This window comes from Adiantum capillus-veneris, chromosome 14, assembly GCF_014529385.1.
Source record: "Adiantum capillus-veneris isolate H3 chromosome 14, ASM1452938v2, whole genome shotgun sequence".
Taxonomy (NCBI): domain Eukaryota; kingdom Viridiplantae; phylum Streptophyta; class Polypodiopsida; order Polypodiales; family Pteridaceae; genus Adiantum; species Adiantum capillus-veneris.
The window spans coordinates 113174048-113198818 of record NC_140944.1 but is presented as its reverse complement, the minus strand read 5'-3'; positions in this window follow the sequence as shown (position 1 = coordinate 113198818).

Sequence of the window (24771 nt, the reverse complement as noted above, 5' to 3'; positions counted from 1 at the left end):
GATAACATCTTCAAGCAAGAACTTGCATACTGAATTGGTAGCTTTGGTACACAACGCTCTACCTTCAACCTGATTAGTAAGATCTTCTTTGGAAAGAACAATATACCTCATTTGCCACACTCCTATTGGCATTGTCATAAGGTCCACCACCCACTTGTAGTGCATAGCCAATGGATACGGGGGAGGCAATCCATCTTTATGTCGCACATTAAAATATTGTGGATATATTAAGCATGTTTCCACAAATTTAACCACATCCTTTTACATACCTTTCCACCAATACCGGTCTTTAATCTTGTCAAAAGTTGCCCAGACTCCTCTATGTCCAGACCATAGACTCTCATGAAACTCTTTGATAACCCGTTGTTGAGCTGATTTGTCACAAATAACCCATTGTGGTACCCCTCCTAGGCGCTTTGGTTGCTTCCACAAATGTCCATCCTTCAAAAAATAGCCATAAGCCTTTTTCCTGATCCTCTTGTAATCTTGGTCACTCCATCCTTCTTGTCTACTGAGAGTACTTAGGTAGCGACCAATCATAAGCCACTCTCCGTCATAGAACTCTTCAAAAAATACTTCAAAAACATGAGCAATATTACCACAATTGGCTTGTAGATAAGAGGACGTGTAGAACTTCAAGCCAACATCATCACTTCTGGTCAGCATCTCTTCTTCATCTTCAAATCTGGCTCTTGATAACATATCTGCAACAGGATTATCTCTACCTGCAATATGACAAAATTCAGGTTTAAGAGACTTAATATAGGCTATCCATTCTAGCATGGCAATGTCCAAAGTAGAGCAGTTTGCAATCATCCCTATCAGTGGCAAGCAATCTGTCTCTACCACCACAGAAGCTCCAATAGAATATTCTTTATCAAACCTTAGAGCAGTAGAAATGTCCCAAAGTTCCCTCTTAACCTGTGGATAACCTCGTTGACGAGCATTGAGCACCTTGGCTTCAAATCTCACTGCATACCTGTGTCCTTTTGCATCATCTTGACCTATAGCCCATCCAATACATATGTCGGTCTAGTGTCAACTGTTAAAATAACTGGCCTTTCGCATTTGTAGTCAACTTTCCTCAAGGTCGGAGCCTCAAGAAGCATCTTCTTTAATTTCCTGATAGCTTGTGTGTGAACTTCTTCCCAAAAAAACCTTTTACCTTTCCTTAGCACTTGATACAACACCTCTCCAACATGAGCAAAGTTGGGCAGCCAAATACGATAGAACACACACACACACCCAAGAATCGCCGAACTTCAATAACCAAAGAGCATGTTTCCTTCATCTTTTGGATAGCTTCAACTTTTGTTGGACTCGGCCTTCTACCTTTAGAACTGCACATATGTCCCACAATTAAGACCTTCTTAGCACCAAAAGTTGATTTTTGACCTGAAAGTGCTAAGTTAACTTCTTCAAGCCTCGATCAAATAGCATCACAGTCAACAATATGTTGAGCAATAAACTGTAGGCACCCCCTTTGATCTTTTGCCTCATCTTTTGAGACTTCCTCACAGCCCTTAATTGGTAGATCATCAATGAAAGGCATAGTAATATGTGGGATAAAGTCCCTTAATACCTTATTCATGCCGTTCATCATATGAGCTACAGAATTAGTAACACCCTATGGCAGAGTGCACATTCTTACCAAACAAAGATGAGTATGCATTGTAGTAAGATCCCTGCTCTCCAAAGCTAACTAGAATTGATTATATCCGGAATAAAGATCACCCATGGAGTAAATAGCTCTACTTGCAAAGGCCTCAACAAATTCATCCACAATTGGGCCAGTACCCACATTACGAATTGTTACTTTATTAACCGGTTGCATATCCTGAATGAACCTTAATGTACCGTTTTTCTTCGAAATAGTAAACCATCGATTAGAATATGGTGCACATGACGGCTCCAAAATTCCCATTTGAATCTTTTCATTAAGCAAATTAATAAGCTTCGGCAAGTGAGCTTTAGGAACTGGAAAAGGACGTAAGCTCCATGGCATGTGAAGAACAGTGAAAATAACCATAGGTGAAACAACACTTGGATCCACACACCCAATCTCACTTGGCTCAAATGCAAAATCTTTACCATGTTTGTTTAGCATACCTTGAAAACACTTGATCTCCTCTTCATTGAGGAAACCATCTTCTCCAATCTTCAGCTGCTGCAATGTCTCCTTAGTAAATTTATGCCCTATGTATTCATGAGTATAGGCTGTCGAGAAGCTTCCTTGATCATCCCATCACTTCCTTCTGGTAGCGGTGTAGCCACTGGCCTCACTTTCTTTGCAACAGTCTTGTAGCAGCCAACCATCCAGATCTTGATGTAACACACGAGAATAATAAAGAGAGGTTTCTCTACTGAGCGAGGCAGAGGGTTTCGGGCTAAACTGAATATTCTACAATATGCATAAGTGCTTCATATATACCTAACTCATCATACATGTCCATTGAGTGGATCTTAACCACTTCGGTTTTGCTTTGTAGCCTGTGTTGCCTGATCTCCTCAAACTCTGACATAGTATCTACATAAGATACCTCTTCAAAGATTCTTGAAATCACATCATCTGATTCAAGCACATCACATCCTTGCAATTTACTTTGGATACCTCAAAACATACTGTTTTTCCCACTTTGGCAAATCATTAAATTTTTTGAAAGATAATGAACCTTTAGATGTTAACCCTAGAAACTCTGAAGAGAAAGCTTCTCTTTGCGAGAACTTCTCCTCACTTGTACCACCATAGTCCCGCTTTATAGTGGCACTTCGAGAAAATAGTGTGCAAACCTGTGTTCTTTAAACTCCTTGTATATCCTTGGCATTGGATGATCATGTAGACTATCCTTGTTCCTGGCATGGTCAACACATACAATCAAGAATTGAACTGCTTTCTTACCATCTTGGCTTCGAGCCCTTGCATAGGCCGAGCCATCATCCAGCAGCTTGGTTTCCATCCTCACAACCGTAATGTAGAGTTGTCCCAAAATTAATGGATAAGAGAAATGCTCCTGTATAACGAAATTTTGCTCATCACAGACATCCCCTACAGTTACCTTAACATTTGCACATGCACCATAGAGGTTGCCTGGAAGCATGTTGGCAGCTCGAATCCGCCAACCATGGTCCACATCAATACGCCATTTCCCCTTTTTGTGCAAGATTTTTTCCATCAAATTTATCTCCGATCCATGATCTATTAGTGCTAAGACCAGTTCTTCAATGTCACCAAGCTTCACAACTATTTCAATTGTTGCCCTTGCCGAGTGAGTCCTTGAAAAGTGACTCCTTGGTATAGTTTCATTGTCTTTATCTTCATTAAAATGCACATGTCTTACCCGTGGTACAGTTCGGTTTGACACCACCACTGACCCCGTCTCTTCTTCTTCAATATCTGCCAAATATTCTTCATAATCATCCAAAAGTGCTTCAATGTGGCGAACCGCCTGGGTCTTAACTGGATCTGGCTCCTGCTCACTTGGTATCAATAATATCAATAATCTCCTCATGAAACTCGTGTTTGACAATTCCCAGAATATCACCCAATGTGAGCTCCACTTTGCTATTCAAAATGTGCTCTTCAAAAACTTTCTTTAAATCTGTAGCTAATTCAATGTCAGATTTAAGGGTTTACCTTGATTTTTATCCTTGGTTGCCTCCTCCATAACTACTTCACGAGCGGGCTTAGGAGTAGGACCTTCTTCTTTTTTGCTGCTGAATCTTGTTGTCCTTTTCTATGTCCCAGGAACTTCTTCATCTCTTTTTCTCTTTTCCTCCACCATAGTCTCATTAGCTTGAGACTTCGCAATGAATGCATACACTGAGAGGGAATCCACTGGATTAGTCCACCCTGTGGTTTCTTGAATTGAATTCCCTACCTCTCGTAGCTTCCCATAAGTTACCTTCCGTGTTTCTGTTGTCTTCAAAGCATAAGGCCACAATTGACCCTTTGTACTTGCACCATCATCATCACCCTTTCCACAAACCTATAGCCCATATGTAGCTGCTTCCACAAGAGCAACATTATGCTGGATTTCTTCAACTATCTTTTTCATGCCGCCCCTACCAAAGTTCAGGGGGAGCATTTCACCTATTGCCCTAAGTTGACTCTTCTTGTCCTTCCAGAAAACCACGTTCCTTTTATAAGCTTCATCAAATTCATCACGTTCTTTAACATACTTGTGGTCTTCACTATCACACCACATGCATCGATCCGAGCCTTTGCATGCAGGCTGTTGTCTAGGCTCAAAACTAGATCCCTTTGCAACTAACCTTTTAAATTTTACAGCTTTGAAACTTAAATTTAATCCTTGAATACCTTTCACTAGTTCGTCAATAACTGGCTCCTCCACTCTGGGTATTGGCGAGGTTGTTTTCTCCTTAGGTTCCTCTTCCACAAAATCCATGATATGAGCCACGATTGGCTTGCCAACTCTCATCTGTCCTTTTACGATCATATTTATTGCTTCAGTGACTATCTTCGAGTCCGATGTTAAGCCCAATTAAATGAAATCCTTCCACTCCATTCTGATAATTGATTCCATTGTCTTCCATTGCTTGCTCGTAGATATTGCAAAACTTGCTAATATCCCGGCCTTCAAATCGTTGTAATTTCTCAATAACTATGTGCCGAGCTTTACGAATTGTCTATTGCAGATTATACTACTCTTGGGCAGCCTGTTGTTGTTGCATGTGTGCAGCAAACTGCTGCATCATTTGCTGCATGGCTGCCTCTTGCGATGTCAACATCTTTCTCCACAAACACTTCTCAACCAGCTCATTTTGCGTCGGGTTCACAAGGAATGTAGGGGAATTTGTATTTGAAAGGTGAGCTGGGAAGGCACACAGCCCCTCGCTGTGAGAGGTGTGAGGAAAAGAGTTGCAACAGACACAATTAATGGGGACAGAGCTTAAAACAAACAGTTTGATCCAGATTTTGAATCTTGATAACTCAAATTAAATAATCAATCGTGTCCCTGCTTAATCAAAGTTTAACACAGGAGTTTATGGTCCTTACAAGGTTTAACTTGCCTTAATCTAGGTTCTAATTAAGGAAATCAAGCTGTGATAAAGTCTAGTCCAATGAAAACAATACCAAATAAGATCCTTGCTTTAATCGGTTTGCTAAATTTTCCTTGATCTTCTTTGTTTTCCTTCTATTGCTTCAAGGCCAAGAGAGAGTTGATTTTCTCTTTGGCTATGGATATGGGAGCTTCGACTTCAAATGGCCTTAGGAGTTTTAATTAGAGATGGTTTATGATTATGGCTTAGGATTTTGACTTAAGATTATTGGCTTAGGATTATGGCTTAGACGAGTGAGAAGAAGAAGAAAGGATTCGAATGGATTGTAGGTTTAGATTAAGGTTAAGGTCGGCGAAAGAAGGCTGGGTTTAATATTTCATGCTTTTGGATTAGCAAGATTATGCGCTTGCTTAGTAGTAGGATTCGGTAGATTATGATGGGCTTAGGAGGGTTTGATTACAATCGGATTAGCAAGAGTTTGTTTAGCATCGGCTTTGGAAGCCTAGCTTAGCCCGAGAGAGAAGAAGTTGTGGCCTGTGAGAGGCTTAAGATTAGAGAGCTTAGGATTAAGATGGCTAAGGAGATCCTCCCAAAAGATCCACTTCCCCTCTTTATAATAGCCCCCCTTTTTGTTAGATTGCATGGAATTGCCTTGCTAAAACTGGCCAACCCATTAGCGATGTCGCTAATGGGTAGCACCCCTTGATGACGTGGCAGTCAAAAGAGCCGACCTAGCTTAAATCTGGCGCTACCGGTCTCAACCAGAGCGCCCTCGAGAGCTCTATAAATCCCGTTTCTTTGCTAAGATCGTTTGAGCACTCATGCAGCCTGCACGAGTGCATCTTCGGCCCCATGCGCTGCCCTTTTTTGGCATCGCCATCGCCCAACCTCTTTTTTCCTATTGGCTTCACATTACATGAAATTTAGGGTGGCCATTGGCCATATTATGGGCGGCCATGCCATAAGGCTATGGGCTTTGGGCACCACACATGGAATACATTTCATCCAAGGCAATGCCAAGCACAATAATATTTTCCAACATCCATGACTAGCAATATCACCTTGAATTGCCCACTCTAGTGCATTGAATGCCACCATAGCTTTCAAGATGCAAGTATAAATGGATGCATTCGGAGCGTTTTCCTCTCTTTGCATATTCTCCAAATAGCCAGCTTCCTGGTCCTTCCATGTTGGGTATATCCCATGATCATTGCATTCCAAGATCCGGTTGAGAGCCAAAATCTCCCAGATGGCACTCCGCCCGAGCCGACTGGACTCGTATGGAATCGGACCCCAATGCATCTTTAACCGCCAATAACTTGGCAGTCAGAACTCCGATCACTGATCTCAAAAGACCGACGCACTCCAAAAATTCAGCACTTCAGCCCGATGCATTCATTTCAGTTTTGTCCCCTCAACTGCAGTTGCCCAATCCGGTACAAATCTGCACAATCGACTTAGACTTCAAACTGCCATAACTTCTTCACCATAGCTTCAATCGACAAGCCATAAAGACAGGATGGTGGAGTACTTTAAGCAGTGCAGTTCTAGGTCATAATGTCCTATCCATGCCCACTTCAAGCATAGCTCTTTTTAGCATCATTAAGACATGTTTTGGCCCTTTCAGCCACATTTGACATACATTCGGCATTAAACTTGACATGTTACTAGGCGTTAAACACTGTCCTTTAATCATGTAAGCTTTAAAAAAACTTGATGTGCATTGTTATGGAATCTTTCTTAGCATGGGAGCAGAGCTGCACGACATTGTAAACCATCCTATCGCGTTGATCCTATCCCTAAGGAATCAGAAAGAGATTCTGATCCTAAGAATGAACGGGTGATTGATACTGAGGCTCAGGAGGAGCACAATCATGCTGATGAGGCCAAGGATTCTCAGCACTCCAGTCAGTCCAGAAGAAGAAGGGATGAGAGGGAAGAACGCAAGGCCAGGAGTTCTCGGACCACACAGAGGGATGAAGGAGCCAAAGGCAATAAAGGTAGTGGCCACAAGTCCAACAGAAAAGTCACGGAGGAGACAGAAATTGAGACCGATGAAGAAATTTCTTGGGATGCCAATACAGACCATTATAAGAAATCTTGAAGAAAGAGTCAGGTTCCTAAGGGTAGAAGAGGTAGAAACGATGTTGATCAACATGATTATCCCTCTTCATTAAAAATTTATTTTCCATTGTTCAAAGGTGGGAAGAAAGATGATCCGGATGTTCATATCCAAGCCTTTGAACAATATGTTGAGTTGAAGAATATTGATGATGACGACTGGGGAGAATACTTTCCTCAGCCATTGAACGATGCAGCAAGGAAATGATACTACCATTACCCAACTTGCCAATTGAGATTAAACAACAAACTGCTGAAAGCTTTTTGATTGGAATATTCAGACAACAGAGGAGATGAGGATATTCTCTGTAAAGTGGATAAGATAAAGTAATCAGTCAAAAGCTATGTTGAGAAAATCAAGGAGCTGACCGGACAGCTATAGGAAGCACCTTAAAAAAAGAGGTTGCAAGCATGGTTTTAAATGGGTTCCACAGTAAAAAGCTTAGAGAACAGGAGTTACCTGCACCAACAAAGAAGTTTATTGATTTGGTGCAGCACGCTTTGAAGCTCAAACATCAGACAAAGAAGGAGAAGAATCACAAGAAGAGGAGGTCCAATCATAGTAGCTCTCCCACTGAGAATTCTGATTCCAGTAACACCTCCAATAGCTTAGACAAAAAAAGCAAAGACAAGGCCAAGAAAGGGTCTTGATCTAGAAAAATTGATGAGATGGCCCGGCAGATTGCTGAAATCAGCTAAACCAGACAACCAGTAGGAAGAATGGAAACCTGGTGTCCAAAGTGTAAATCCAAAGATCATGTTTCCAATGAATGTCCACAATGTACTTAAGATAAAGCCTATGGCCATTTATGGAACAACTGTGGAATTCATATTCATCATTTCAAGAAGAGAAAAGATCTGTCGATAGTGGCATTTACCGAAGCTGAACCACTCAGAGCGAAGACTACCAGTGTACCCTAGGAAGAGAAATCGGGTACCAGTGGCACTGGTCCTTAGCGTGGCAGATACTAAGGAGGTACTGGCCGGCGGGGCCGAGGTCGTGGTACTTTCTAGAACAAAATTTTGAACTGTTATACTTGTGCAAGTATGGGCATTTTGCGGCTCAGTGTCCAAAAACACCTACTACTGTAGCTACTGATCCAGAGCTAGCTCTTGTACGGGAAGTTACATGCAGTAAAGGGGTGGTCATTGAGGAAATTCTAGATGAGCTGGTAAAACCAGTCAGTCCTAAAGGTAGTAAATGGGGTCAGCAGAGAGAGGTGTGGAAGGAAAAGGGTAAAGAAAAGGTTTTTGATGAATGGCAAGAGGAGAGAGAATTGGCGACAAAAATCACAAAGGATTTAGTGAAGAAGCTGCCAGAGCAGCGAGAGAGTTCTAATACTTGAGTCATTTAGAAGATACCAGCCCAGTTTTCTGAAAAAGCACAACCAGATCAATCAGGATCTAGGATTCTTGAGACCATGTTGAATGTAGTTCAGGGATTGATGGAAGAATTACGGACTGGCAGAGGAGTTGAAGGCACCGGAACAAAGGAGTGGTACTGTGCGAAAACTTTTGATTCTTCAAGTTCTGATAACAACTTTGATCATGAGAGGGAGGAAATTGTTGAGAACAGGGTTATGGAGGATGCAGGTGAAAAGCCATGGTGTGCATCAGCTTGCAGAGAAAAACGAGAGAGAGAGAGAGAGAGAGAGAGAGAGAGAGAGAGAGAGAGAGAGAGAGAGAGAGAGAGAGTCGATTGAACAATAAAACACGCTATATGATTGCATTAAAACGTCTATATATAACTTTGTGAAATGATATCGACCACTCTTTGACTCATGCAAACTCCACTCAGCCTCTGCATGTGTGAAGAGATGTTCCCATAGGCTAGACATCACTGCAAAGGGCTTGAATACCCAACAACCACCCCTCAAGCCCAAATCATTGACAATGGACTTGAGACAGATAGACCATGGAAGAGTTCATTCACCTGAAACTATTGAAATTAGGGTTGCAGAGAAACACACACATCTTGGAGAAGACGAAGGAAGCTCAGGGCACACAATAGAGAGTGTGTTACTTAGTGTGCAATGGAAAGATAGATAGCCCTAGAGTAATGGGCATATATAAATGCACATGGGAAAAAACCTCCTAAAGAGGAAAAAAATGCCCCGGCGGTCGAAGTGTGTTCACACACATCACTACCACATGTATATGGTAACAAATCCTCCTTGGACTGATGCGGTGAACGGGAGCTCACACATGAGTAAAGGGAAGTGCCATGCCCTAAGGACATGATCAATCCACAAAGGGGAGCAAGCCCAAAGCTTTGCGGAAAGCTTCGAGATTCTCATGAGACAATGCCTTTGTGAAAATATCTGCAAGGTTGTCCTGTGTTGGCACATAAGCCAAATTGATCTCTCCTGCTGAGAGCCTCTCCCTGACATTGTGGTAATGCACCTTAATGTGCTTTATGCGAGCATGAAAAATTGGGTTCCTCACAACTTCCAATGCGCTCTGACTGTTAATGTAGATAGTGTTGGTAGTGTGCTGTCCAACACCCAAATCAGCCATAAGGCGTCTGAGCCATACACACTCAACCGTACATATGAAGACTGCCCTCTACTCAGCCTCACAACTCGAAGTGGCCACAGTAGGTTGCTTCTTGCTCAACCATGATATACATGAACTACCAAGCATGAAACAAAAACCACTTGTGGACACTCTAGTGTCAAAACAACCAGCCCAATCTGAGTCCGAAAAAGCATGTAAGTCTGGCGGCAATGATCCCCCCTTGGGATAAAACAAGCGAAGATTTAAAGTGCCACTAAGGTAGAGGAAAATCCTCTTGACAGCCTACCAATGCTTAGACCATGGGCTATGCATAAATCTATTGACCTGTGAGACTGCAAACTAAATATCCGGTCTCATGTTGCATACATAAATGAGGCATCCAACAACAATTTGGTAAAAAGTGACATCATCAGGATCACCAGTATCATGTAGACTCACCTTCAAACCTGTTTCCATGGGAGTGGCAATAGGTTTGCAATCCTCAAGTCCAAACTTACATAGCAATGTCTCTATGTAACTTTTTGACACAAGGCAATACCACCATCACACTGCTTAAACTATATACCCAAGTAATGATGCACCAGCCCCAAATCTTTCATCTTGAAAGTAGCATTCAAATCCGCCTTAAATTCAGCAATATGTCTCGCATTTGGTCCAGTGATCAGTAAATCATCGACATAAAGAACCACAATGAGAAGTACATCACCCTCACGCTTTACATACAATGTGCTTTCTGTTGGACTGTGACAAAAGCCTCGTTTGACCAAATGAGTGTCAGCTTTCTCATACCAAGCACGAGGAGATTGCTTCAACCCATACAAAGCCTTCTTACATCTGCACACTTTGTCCTCTTGTCATTTTATGACAAAACCGCGAGGCTATGTTACATAAACTTCCTCAAATATATCACCATTCATGAAAGCAGTAACAATGTCTGATTGAATATACATCCCAACCAAAATGAGTTGCCAATGCACATAGAAAATGCACAGTAGTCATAAAACAAGTGGGAGAAAAAGTCTCTTCATAATCTATGCCTTTGTTCTGTTCATAACCCTTTGCAACAAGTCGAACCTTATGGCAATCGATCTCACCATTCGGCTTGCGTTTCAACTTGTAAACCCACTTTGTACCAATGGCCTTTTTCCCAGGAGGCAAATCACATAAATTCCATGTGTCATTTTCTATAAGTGCATCATATTATAATTGCATGGTAGCCATCCAATTTTTTGAATTCTTTGCTTCATCAAAAGACAGAGGCTCCTCAACATCATGTAAGCTAGACACAGATAAAGCATAAAAATCTGATGCATAAGATGCATGGCGAGAGCCTGAACGGGTACGACTAGACAAAGGTGTATCCAATTTACTGTCACACAAAGTGTGCACAAGACATTTTGGCATATCTCTAGCCTTCTCATTTTCAGTCCTTTCCTCATCAAATACATCATTTACATCTGCATCAGTAATAGGTTGATCTGTAACATTTTCAAAAACCCCCATAGGCTGTATATTTTCCTCATTGTAACTTACATTCGTATTTCCACCACCGAAAAGAGGCAAATAAGTGTCATAAATGTCCTGTGAGCTTACATTACTGTCTCTAGTACATGACAGCAAGGGTTGAACAGAATCTTCCACAAACACTACATCCCGCAAAACTAGAATACGTTTTGTTTGTGGATGATACAACCTGTAACCTTTTCTTTCAGCACTATAACCAACAAAAATAGATTTGACATCCTTATCATCCAATTTTATGCGCTGTGTTTGTGGCACCAAAGCATATGCCAAGCAGCCAAAAACACGCATGTGCTCAATAGAAGGCTTTCTATCATGCCATGCTTCATATGGATTAATAGACTGCAAAGATTTCGTAGGACACCTGTTTAGTACGTAAGTGGCACACATGATGGCCTCAAGCCAAAAAGAATGTGGCAAAGCTTGACTTTTGACCATACATCGTGGCATTTTCGTAAGCGACCTTTTTTTCCTCTTAGCAACAACATTTTGCTGAGGTGTATAAGGCACTGTACATTGGTGTTTTATCCCACGACTAGCTGGAATGGAGGGTGACATTTTCAGCCATAGCTAGAAATTGTTTGAAACACATAGAAACTTCGGACTTCGCTTTAAGGGGAAATACCCATGCATGCCGGGAGTAATTATCAACGAAAGTCACGAAGTACAGGTAATTGCCCAAGGATGGAGTTTGCGTGGGCCCACAAACATCACTATGCACAAGCTGCAACCTGCATGTGGCTTGAACTGAAACATCCTTCGAAAACTTAGAACGCTGCAACTTACCCAAAATACAGCCTTCACAAACATGTTTGACAGGTGCTTTAAGAGGTGGAAAAGAAGCAACCATATTAGATTTCTACAAACGCAGCAAATTGGAAAAATTCAGATGACCAAAACGTGCATGCTAAAGTTTTTCATATGAAATAGTCCTTGAATCTGCAATAGCATTGGTAAAATTTTGTCCACACTTGTCATACAAAGTGATCTTATACAGCCCACTGCATAGAAGGTGAGATGCAATAATTTCATCAACAAAACTAAGATCATGAACTGTACATCTGTCATCCACAAATTTGACTACAAGTCCAAGTCTAGCAAGTGCGGATACAGACAAGATATTCTTCTTGATCCCGTGTACATAAAGTGCATCAACAGGTGTGAAAGAACTACCATTTGCAGCATAAGCACAATCTTTCCAACTCCCTGAACCGGATAAGAGGCATTGTTGGCACAAGTGATTGAATTCTCATGAGGGACAGACTCGAAATAGGTGAACAATTCATGAGGTGAGGTAATGTGCTTTGTAGCACCACTGTCAAAATACCACACTTGTGAATCTACAGCAACTAACAAGAACGCATCATGGACAACAGGATTGTAAGTGCACTCTGCGCTAAAAGCCCATTCTGAATCAACATCAGCATCATAGTCTCCTTTCACAAAAGACTCAACAATGGCTGGATTTGTAGTGAAACCAGCATTTGCAGTGGAACCACCCTCTTTCTTCTTAGCCTCTTTGGTCTTCAACTTTGGACACTGCTTGATCAAGTGATCATTAGCTTTACAATAATGGCAACGCATCTTCATTTTGCCCTTATCACCAGAATTTCTAGACAAATTGCTGCCAGCAGAAGCATTAGGAACATAAATTTTGACACTCGCAACAGAACCATAAGAAGTGGCTACATTGTTGTTACCACCCTTTCTTTGAGAAGTAATAAAAGCCTGTTCAAATCCACACTGTCTAGTCTTGTTTTTTTTGGAAAGTGACTCTTGCAACATCAATGTGCATAATGCATCAAACTTGATAGCTTCAGGATTTCCTTGGGTCATAAATCTCCAAGTACTAGCAAAAGTCTGGTAAGAATTTGGTAAGGCAAGAACAGTCTACACAAGGGAGCTGTCTAAAATGACTTCACCTGCAAAAATAAGTTTCTCATTGATATCCTTGACACCAGCAAGAAAAGTGTCCATATCATCCTCCTCATGCATAATCTTTGACTCCAGCTCTTTATGTAGCAAAGCAATTTTAGCCTCATTGCGACTTGCATAAAGACCAGCCAAAATATCCCAAGCTTCATTTGCAGATTTTGTTGAATGAATGTGAGGAACAATGGTGCACTTCACAGACACGCAATTAATGCATGAGCCTGTGCATCCTTTACATCCCAATGAGATTGTTCTGCCATAGGTAAAACAACTCTAATAGTAGCAATCCTTGCAGCAAGACCTGCAACATCCTCAACATTGCCTACATCCTCAGAACCAGGACGTACATAAATGCCCCGCACAATATTCCAGACGCCCTTTGACACAAGAACCTGTTGCATCATATAAGCCCTCATGGGGTAATTGTCCCCGTCCAAACTGTCCTCAGCAGCAAACATCTCGAAGACATCTGTGTTGTTGTCAGCCATTGTAAATGCTGCACCTGATGTGAAAACTGCCCAAAAATAGGAGAAACACAGCAGGAATGACATGTGATATATAGCATAAACCGTAGAAGACTGTAAGACACCTGTTATGCAAAAAATGGCACTGAAAAAATTCTACACAAAATGACAAAATTGCATGTCCAAACCTGCCTGTAGTGGAAACAGAGGCCGAAATGAGCCAGAATCAAAAAATTTGAGCAGATTGAGCTCTACGATCTCACCCGAAATATTTGTTGACCTGCGAACGCTCGCCAAACCTCACTGTAGATTGAGCTCTACGATCTCACCCGAAATATTTGTTGACCTGCGAACGCTCGCCAAACCTCACTGTAATCGGAGAAAGTGAGCAGGCGTGTGCTGGAGCAGCTAGTGACTAAGGCCGGGAGGACGTAACCTGCTCTGATACCAATTGTTCAAATTAGGGTTGTAGAGAAACACACACAGCTTGGAGAAGACGAAGGAATCTCAAGGCACACAATAGAGAGTGTGCTACTTAGTGTGTAATGGAAAGATAGATAGCCCTAGAGTGATGGGCATATATACAATGCACGGGGGAAAAAACCTCCTAAAGAGGGGAAAAAAGGCCCTGGTGGTCCTAGTGTGTTCACACACATCACTACCACATGTATATGGTAACAAAAACCATGAGTAGAAGTCCCCTCCTTGACAATAACATAGGTGTGTGTGTGTACATGCCTCAAACAACCATCAGCATGAGACATACCAGAACCCGACCAAACAAGAAAGAGTGGTCTTACCATTATATTTTTATGGTACTGTCTATAACCCATACAATTATTGAGAAATAATTGACATAAAGGAAAAATAAGAAAGACTAAAGAGAAGCAAACTACTGGACATCACTTTCTACAAAAAGCATTGGTGTTGTATCCTCTTCATCACCTTCAACCATATTGATCTGTCGCTTATTCTTCTTAAAGCATTTTTCCGAAGGATGATAAGTATTTCCACAATGGGTGCAAGGATGTTTGCTGAAACAATCCTTGGTTTGATGATTGCTGCATCCATATATCGCACAAGGTCCTTATTCTTCTTAAATAATTTGTCCGAAGGATGATTAGTCTTTCCACAATGGGTGCAAGGACTTTTTCTGAAAAAATCCTTGGTTTGATGATTGCTGCATCCATATATCGCACAAGGTCTAGTGCTGGTAGTAGACCTGTTTGAATTTGCAGTTGAAGTGAAACCATGTACTACTTATGCAATTGGTACGAAAGAGCTAATTTGTGGTACTCGTTTCTCTTCTTCCTGCAATGAGTTAACAATACCATCCAAACAAGGCAGAGGATCCTTCTCCTTTAAAATAGTGACAAGTTGATGAAATTCTACCGGTAGACTATTCAAAAAAACGGCTATAAGATCTTCATCTGGCACAGGGGCTTCAACATAAACTAGCTGTGTTTTGCTGCTCTTCACTCTATTCGCTAAAGCTGCAATATTTTCATCTTCACGCATGTGAAGAGAATATAATTCCATTTTTAAACTCATTTTTGAATACTTAGCTTTGGCACCGAACAACTTTTCTAACTCTATCCAGGAAGCACTTGAAGAATCAACATCATCCAAACAATGAATAAATTCGTCTTCTAAGGAAGTTAGAATGATACCAAAAGCTTGTTCGTATTTCCTATGTTGCTTGGCAATGAGGGATCGAGTTACTGCAGCTGTAGTGCCTGTTTATTCGGGTGCGAGAGGCTTGACCAAGTTCCATAGGTTTTTCCACATCAGATAACCTTTGACTTTAATTGCCAGGTGTGGAAGCCGGATCCATTAAACTTTAATGGCCAAGTGTGGAAACCTTTGACTTTAATTGCCAGGTGTGGAAGCGGGATCCATAAAACTTATCCACCTTTGATTCCATCCTTGATATGCCTTGTGATACACCAGAAAAAAAAACCTTGCTGATCAACCTCTCAAGCGGTGTTTTAAAGTGCTTTGGGAATCCCACTAATTAATGTGTTATTTTTTATTAACAAAGTCATTATTCAAGGCAGATTGATAAGATGGATGATGTTCGTGATGGAATTTCAGTTTTGCATTTTTCATAAGCCTAGTAAAACCCATTGTTGTGCTGATTTCCTGTCCAAAAGTACGGATGGCTACTCTAAAGCATTTTTGAGAGATGAGCCAGTGGATGCAGAACTATTTCAGATAGCAGCTGAAGAAACAACTGATCCAGAGTTGTATGATGTATATCAGTTTCTTTCGAAGGGAGGATTTCCAGACAACTAGAAGCACAATCAGAAGAAGTTGTTGATTATTAAGAGTCTAAAATTAACCATCATTGGTAGATTACTTTACAGACTGGGAATAGATGGAGTTCTTTGAAGATGTGTACCTATGGAAAGCACAATGCAAGTAATTTCAAAGGTGCATAATGGGGATTCTGGAGGAAATTTCTCTATTGATATCACTTACAAGAAAATTCTACAGGCTGGTTTGTGGTGGCAAACTTTGAAGCTTTTGTAAAACATGTGATATATGTTAGAGGATGGGTAGACCCACTACAACAGACATGACTCCTCTAAAACCAGTTCAGTCACTAGGAGTGTTTATGAAATGGGGTCTGGATTTGATGGGTCCATTCAAGAAAATTACTCCAAGGAAGAATCGATATATATTGATGGCTACTTGCTATGTAACCAAATGGGTGGAAGCTAGAGCTCTTCCTGACAACACTGCAAAGTCCACTGCTGCGTTCTTGTTTTAAAATATCATATGCCATTATTGATACCCTGTAGAGATTGTATCCTATCAAGTAACACACTTTATAAATGATACTATGGACATTTTAATGGAAATGCTCTCAGTAAAGCATTGGAAATCAACACCATATTATCCTCGATCCAATGGGCAAGCAGAGAGCAGTAACACGTGTAGAAGGAGCCACACCAGTGGGATCTAAAACTCTACACTACTCTCTGGGCATATAGAACAGCCTATAAGGTCACCACTAGACTAACACCATTTAAGAATGGTGTATGGCACTGAAGCTGTTGTGCCTATGGAGTTTGTAGTTCCCAGTGTGAGGATGGTAGTGGAGCATGGATTGGATTTTATTCACAATCTAAAACAGAGATTGGAAGAGTTAACACAGCTGAATGAGTAGAGACAGCGCACTATACCGGAATAGGAAATTGTTCAGCAAAGAAGAAAACACTGGCATGATTGAAGAATTGAAGTTAGGGAATTTCAAAAAGGAGACTGGGTTCTGCTCTATCAATCTAAATTGGGTCCTAAGAAACCAAACTTAAAGATGGTTTGGGCTGGTCCATATGAAGTCCATTGGGTGTTTTCCAATGGCACAGTAAGGCTGAAAGATTTATCTGGATTACTACTGCCAAGGGTGTATAATGGGTCCAAAATCAAGCTATATTATTCAGATGGAAATGAGACTTCTAAGAATAGTGAAACTGGTGTTTTCAAAGATGAAGACCAAGAAAAATCAGAATCAATTATTTTAAGAATGTTTCATGTACAGCCAGTCAAAGAGGTAGCTCAAGGGTCTAAAAAGTCTTAGTATGACAAAACTATGTTAGTAGCAGAATCTGTAATTAGCCAGTGCATGTATGCCACGTCATTTGCGGTGCACAAGACTTTAGGAATGATAAGTAGTGGAGATTTTATGGCCCAAACGCGTATAACAGTAAGGTTAGTAAGAATTTTTCCTCATAAATCTCGTTCATGATGGTTGCCTATGCCATCACAAGCTCGAAGCCTCATCCCTGCAACCACAGACTTCTTCATCAGAAGCAACAGTCAATTGCTGTTTGTCTCTACTCTACACACCTGGATATGGATTTGAATATTCGGGTTAGTCTTCTTCTTCTTCCACAGAGGCATCGTCTTCACCTTGTATGGGCCAAAGAAAAATGTTGGGGAAGATGCAGGACACTATAGAAGACACTCAAGCACTTATCACCTCTATCAAAGCCTCCCTACCACTCATTCCCCATAGCAAGATATAGTGGTATGTGTTTACTGAGCAAGAAGAAGCGTTGCTATGATTGTGGGGTTTGCATATGGTTGTGCAAGCCACAAGAATAGAGTTCAACACAGCCATCATTAGGCAGGTTCTTGATTCCTTCAATGCTGATGACGACAGTGCTATGGTGTATGGAATGAAAGTGTCAGCAACTTCGGACAATATTTCTTATGCTTTCAACATGCCTGAGTCGAAGCCGGATGTGGAAAGTGCAGAGCAGATAAGTGTAGCTTTGAAGAAAGATGATGCAGCCAAGAAAAAACGTAAGGCCAGTGTGCAAGGGGTTCCTCTAGTAGACCGCCAAGCTAAAGTCTCAGACTGTTTTTAAATCCTAGTATGTCTGGCAATTTCTCTAATGGGAAACTTCCCTAGATGCTCATTATCAAGTACGGATGATGTGGATTCAGAAACCCATTCCAGCGACTAACAATGTTGACTTATGCTCTGATTAAGAAACCCTAGGAACTTCGTTGGCTCTTCCTGGTCAAAAGAGAAAGGTCACATAGGAGGAAGCTGGCAACTCTAAGAGACCAAAAACTACATTGACCAAGAGTAGTGCTCTCTTGAAGTAGCTAGAAAGTCAGGTCAAAACTACATCTACTAAAAAATCTCCAGTAGACCAGCCTCCAGTGAAGACTACTATTGGGATTAGCCAACAAACTAATCAGAGTTCAGCAACCACCAGTGGTGGAAAAGACCAGCCTGACAAGACTAGTGCTCAGCAGCTGGCAACCCACGCTGATAAGGGAAAAGGTTTGATGCCTGCTAGCCCTCTCGATATTTCTACTATCCCTTTCACTGAACTAGCTTTGGCCTTAACCAAAAAGGAAAAATTACAATAGCTGAAGACTCATCCTCTCAAAGGACGATTAATCCTACCCAAACCTGATTATACCACACTACCATATATAGCTCCTGTTACAGTTTATGAGCGAGTTGTGTGTGACCTAGCAACGGTCAATGATGGTTGCTCAATGCTAATCTAGTCATCCTGGAATACAATTGTCCATGCCTTGGGACAAATGTGGATGCCTCAATGTCCACTACTAAAGTAACCAAGTTACAACTTGAATTGAGGAATAGTGAGAAGCACGTCAAAAAGTTACAACAAGATATAGGGGCACATCCATTGAGGCATAGTGTTCTTGAAAATAATTCAGCCAGGACAATTCATACGCTCGAAGGTAAGCCGACAAAGATTGAGTTTGAGATGAGACACTTAAGAGAAGAAAAGGCAGAGGCTAAGAGAGTTGCTGACAAATTTGAAGCTATGCTAAGGATGAAGAGATTTGAATTCAACTCATTACTGACTAGCCACACTCCATTGAAAGCCTCTTTAACAGAAATATATATATATAATAATAATTTAGTTGATATTTTGAATCCAAAAGGCAACACCGTCTTCAATATGGATAATCTGAGGGCGCTCATGAAAACCATGCAAAGTGATTTGTAGGATAAACTTTTTGAGTATAACAGTGCTTTGGAAAATCAAGCTATTTTGGACTATATTGAGAATTAGAATGACCTCGATGAGGATTCTAAGAAAGTAGAAGAAAAGGATGAAGAGGAGGAGGATGAACCGACAGATAAGCATAATGATGTTAATGACTCTCCTCCATCTCCACCTCCGGGTTCTGGTGTTGGTGTATCAGCTGCCATAGGGGGCAGTAAGCCCAACACGAACCACGCAGACCAGTATAAGGATCGGCAGTTGGGAGATCAAGGGACTGAAAATCAGCAAATAGGCAACATTGAAGACTCCCCAATACACCAGTCACAGCACTGTGCAAATGTGAAAGGGAAAGCTAAAGTTTTGATTGAAACTCTGACGAGTGACGAGCAACATTTATGATAGCTCATCACACTAAACAAAAGGCTAAGACATCAGCAAGCTCCTATAATTAGGATGTATTTGGAGGATGATGTTCTTCTTTTTTATTTCGAATGTTTTCAAAGGTTATATGTCAACGCTTGAGAAATGGTCTAGCATTGGAAATCAGCCACTTTCCATGATCAAGAGGTTTCCCAACTACCTGAACATCCTGGAAGAATTCAGTTGCTAGAGAGAGTACCTTGAATGGGCATTAACCTCTGATGATAAGCTGGTCAATGCACACTGGCAGCGGCAGTCTACTGTTACAGACCGTCATTCCTTAGCCATTGAATTAGAGCTTCTACTTGGGAATAGGCCCACATATAAATGTATGAGAGAGGTCAAAAGTCAACTGAAAGAAGTCCTACTACAAATGCAAATTGCCAGAGGAGTTCTGGACCAAAGGGTACAAGCTATTGAAGGTCAAGCTTCCAGCAATAAGGGAACACAAACTCAAATGACAGTATGTGCACAGGCAACTACTCTCCAAAGATTGTTCCAGCTGGTTAGTGTCACCAGGAAGATGATGTAGTAGGAGAACAAGATTGTTCTAAATTTCTTAGAATCTGTACCTGATTCCCTAGTTTTCCTCTATGCCTTGCCTGCTTGGAGACTGAGCTGCCTAGGTTTTTCCCAACCTTGTATCCTCAACATCTGGAACCAGTGGATCGGCTCACATACTATAACTTCACTGGTGATCTTCAAGATTGGTATGAGAGAGCCACTAAAGAATGGAAAACCTCACAAATACTGATCAATGATGCTCTCCAATTAAATGATGTCTCAGAGCTACAAGAAGAAATGCAGAGGATCAAGCTTTGTATGGGAAAATGGAAAATCCAGCTCGAAGGTCTTACCAAGATCACAAAATCAGTTGCTTCAACTCACTCAGTCCGCTAAAATTCATGAAAAGGAAATTACAGCTAAACCAGGTTTGGGGCCACAATACAGAGAAATGACTGAGTTACTCTTTGAATCTAGGATTAAAACAAATAAGCCTCTCCCAGAAGGATGGATCCACACAGCTTCGAATTTTCATAAATTGTCCCGATGCCGTCTGACAAAGGGTAGACATACGATGTATGATCCCAACAACGAAACAATATAATCCTCTCACACCTTATGGATTGGAAATGTCCATAGCAAGGCGGGATCATCTTGAACAGGAGGCCATTTATTGACTTATCTAGAAGGACAATGCTGGCACTGAAACTTCAGAAGCACCAGCACAAAAGAAGGAAAAGAGGAAGCAGGTTCAGTGGAAGGATACTCGGTAGTTCCATCTCACAATCAAGCAGTGGATTTTCCCAATGAGGCGCTGGAATTTCTTTGGCTAGACACCCTTGGAAGGTCTACACAGGCATTTTTGTCATTTTGTGTAGAATTTTTGTCAGTGTCGTTTTTTGCATAACAGGCGCCTTACAGTCTTCTACGGTTTGTGCTATACGTGTTGTTCCTTCTTCATTTCTCCTCTTTTCGAGCAGTTTTCACATCAGGTGTAGCATTTACCATGGTGGACAACAACACAGATGTGTTCAAGATGTTTGCTCTTGAGAATAAGTTGGATGGGGACAATTACCCTATATGGGCTTATATTATGCAACATGTTCTTGTGTCAAAGGGCGTCTAGAATATTGTGTAGGACATTGATGTACGTCCTGGTGTTCTGAGGATGTAGGCGATGCTGAGGATGTTTTAGATCTTGCTGCTATTAGAGTTGTTTTCCCTATGGTAGAACAATCTCGTTGGGATGTAAAGGATGTGAAGGCTCATGCATTGATTGCATTGTCTCTGAATCACACCATTGTTCGTCACATTGTTCAAAAAAATTTGCAAAACAATGTTTGGATATTTTGGTTGGTCTTTATGCAAGTCGCAATGAGGCTATAATTGCTTTGCTGCGTAAAGAGCTGGACTCAAAGATTATGAATGAGGAAGATGATATGGACATTTTCCTTGCTAGTGTCAAGGATATCAATGAGCAACTTATTTCTGCAGGTTAAGTCATTTTAGATGGTTCCCTTGTGCAGACAGTCCTTCATGCCTTACCAGATTCTTACCAAACTTTTGCTAGTACTTGGAGACTTATGACCCAAGGAAATCCTGAAGTTGTCAAGTTTGATGCATTATGCACATTGTAATTGCAAGAGTTACTTTCCATAAAAAAACAGGACTAGGCAGTGTGCAGTTGAACAAGCTTCTATTGCTTCTCAAAGAAAGGGTGGTAACAACGTCAATGTAGCCACTTTTTTTGGTTCTTCTGCGAGAGGCAATGAGTATGTTCCTAATGCTTCTGCTGACAGCAATTCGTCTAAAAATTCTAGTGAAGGGCAAAAAGAAGATGCTTTGCCATTATTGTAAAGTTAATGATCACTTGATCAAGCAGTGTCCTAAGTTGAAGGCCAAAGAGGCTAAGAAGAAAGAGGGTGTGGTTCCACTACAAATGCAACCATTGTTGAGTCTTCTGTGAAAGGAGACTCTGATGCTGATGTTGATGCAGAATGGGCTTTTAGTGGAGAGTTCATTTAGAATCCTGTGGTCAATGATGCTCGGGGGGTTCACTATGTGTAAAACTACCATATCACGTGCGTTCAAGGCATGTTTGTAAAACCCCTTATCTGTGAATTTTGTTAAGAATATAATGTACCCTTTTCTTTTAAAATCTATAAGTTTTTTTCAAATTTGAAAAAATAATGCCCTTATGTATATATATTTCTGTAAGTTTCAAGAACTTTAAATACCCTTCTGTTGAACTCATGTTATAGGTTACATTTTTAGTAGGTGACCTCCCCGGGCAATGATGCATGCATGTCAGTTGCTGCAGATTCACATGTGTGGTATTTTGACAGTGGTGCTACAAAGCACTTACCTCACATCGTAAATTGTTCACCTCTCTCAAGTTTGTCTCTCATGGGATTTAGTCACTTGTGCCAACAATGCCTCTTATCCAGTTCAGGGAGTTGGAAAGATTGTGCTTATTGCTGCAAATGGTACTTCTTTCACACTTGTTGATGCACTTTATGTACTTGGGATCAAGAACAATCTTTTGTCTGTATCTGCACTTGCTACACTTGGACTTGTAGTCAAATTTGTGGATGACATATGTACAGTTCATGATCTCAGTTTTGGTGATGAAATTGTTGCATCTGGGCTTTTGTGTTGTGGGCTGTATAAGCTCACTTTGTATGACAAGTGTTGATAAAACTTTGCAAATGCAGTTGCAGATTCAAGGACTATTTCAGATGAAAAACTTTGGCATGCACGTTTTGGTCATCTGAATTTTTCCAATTTGCTCCATTTGAAGAAATTTAACATGATTGCTTCTTTGTGGCCTCTTTAAGCACCTATCAAACATGTTTGTGAAGGCTGTATTCTGGGTAGGATGCAATGTTCAAAGTTTCCAAGGGATGGTTCAGTTAGGGCCACATGCAGGTTGCACCTTGTGCATAGTGATGTTTTGTGGGCCCATGCAAACTCCGTCCTTGGGAAATTACCTTTACTTCATGATTTTCATTGATGATTACTCTAGGCATGCATGGGTATTTCCGCTTAAAGAGAAGTCCAAATTTCTTATGTGCTTCAAACAATTTTTGGTTATGGTTGAAAATATATCAAAATGTTCTATGGGAACCCTCCATTCCGATCGAGGGGGGGAGTATATGTCTCATGAATTTAATGCATTTTTGGCTAGTCATGGGATAAGACACCAATGTACCCTTATACACCTCAGCAAAATGGTGTTGCTGAGAGGAAAAACAAGTCACTTATGGCAATGGCACAATGTATGGTCAAAAGTCAAGCTTTGCCACATTCTTTTTGGCTTGAGGCCATCATGTGTGCCACTTATGTACTTAATAGGTGTCCTACAAAAGCTTTGCACTCTATTACTTCATATGAAGCATGGCATGATAGAAAGCCTTCTATTGAGCACATGTGTGTTTTTGGCTGTTTGACATATGCTTTGGTGCCACAAACACCGCGCAAAAAATGAGATGATAAGGCTGTCAAATGTGTTTTTTTTGGTTATAGTGCTGAAAGAAAAGGTTATAGGTTGTATCATCCACAACCAAAGCTTATTCTGGTTTCACGAGATGTAGTGTTTGTGGAAGATTCTATTCAGCCCTTGTTGTCATGTACTAGAGACAGTAATGTAAGCTCAGCGGACATTTATGACACTTTGTTGCCTCTTTTCAATGGTGGAAGTTCGAATGTAAATTCCAATGAGGCAGATGTACAGCCTATGGGGTTTCAACAAATGTTACTGATTAGCCTATTACTGATGCAGATCTACATGATGTACTTGATGAGGAAAGGGTTGAAAATGAGTAGGCTAGAGGTATGCCAAAATGGTTGGTGCATACATTGCATGACAGTAAATTGGATGCACCTTTGTCTAGTTGTAAGCTCTCGCCATGCATTTATGCATAAGATTTTTTATGCTTTGGTTGTGTCTAGCTTACATGATGTTGAGGAACCTCCATCTTTTGATAAAGCACCGAATTTGGAAAATTGGATGGTTGCCATGCAATCAAAATATGATGCATCAATAGTAAATGAAACATGGACTTACGTGATTTGCCTCCTGGCAAAAAGGCCATTGGTACAAAGTGAGTTTAGAAGCTAAAACGCAGGCCGGATGATGAGATCGATCGCATAAGGCTCGACTTGTTGCAAAGGGTTATGCACAACAAAAAAGGCATAGATTATGAAGAGACTTTTGCTCCCACTTGTCATATGACTACTGTGTGTTTTCTATGTGCATTGGCAGCTCATTTTGGTTGGGATGTACATCAATCAAACATTGTTACTACTTTATGAATGGTGACATATTTGAGGAAGTTTATGTAACGCATCCTTGCGGTTTTGTCAAGAAAGGACAAGAGGACAAAGTGTGCAGATGTAAGAAGGCTTTGTATGGGTTGAAGCAATCTCCTTGTGGTTGGTATGAGAAAGCTGACACTCATTTGGTCAAACGAGGCTTTCATAAACTATCCAACAAAAATCACATTGTATGTCAAGCGTGAGGGTGACGTACTTCTCATTATTGTTCTTTATGAGGACGATTTGCTAATCATTGGTCCTAATGAGGCACATACTGCTGAATTTAAGGCTGATTTGAATGCTACTTTCAAGATGAAAGATTTGGGGTTGTTGCATCATTATTTGGGCATACAGTTTAAGCAGTGTGATGGTGGTATTTCCTTGTGTCAAAAAAGTTACGTAGAGACATTGCTATATAAGTTTGGACTTGAGGATTACAAACCTATTGC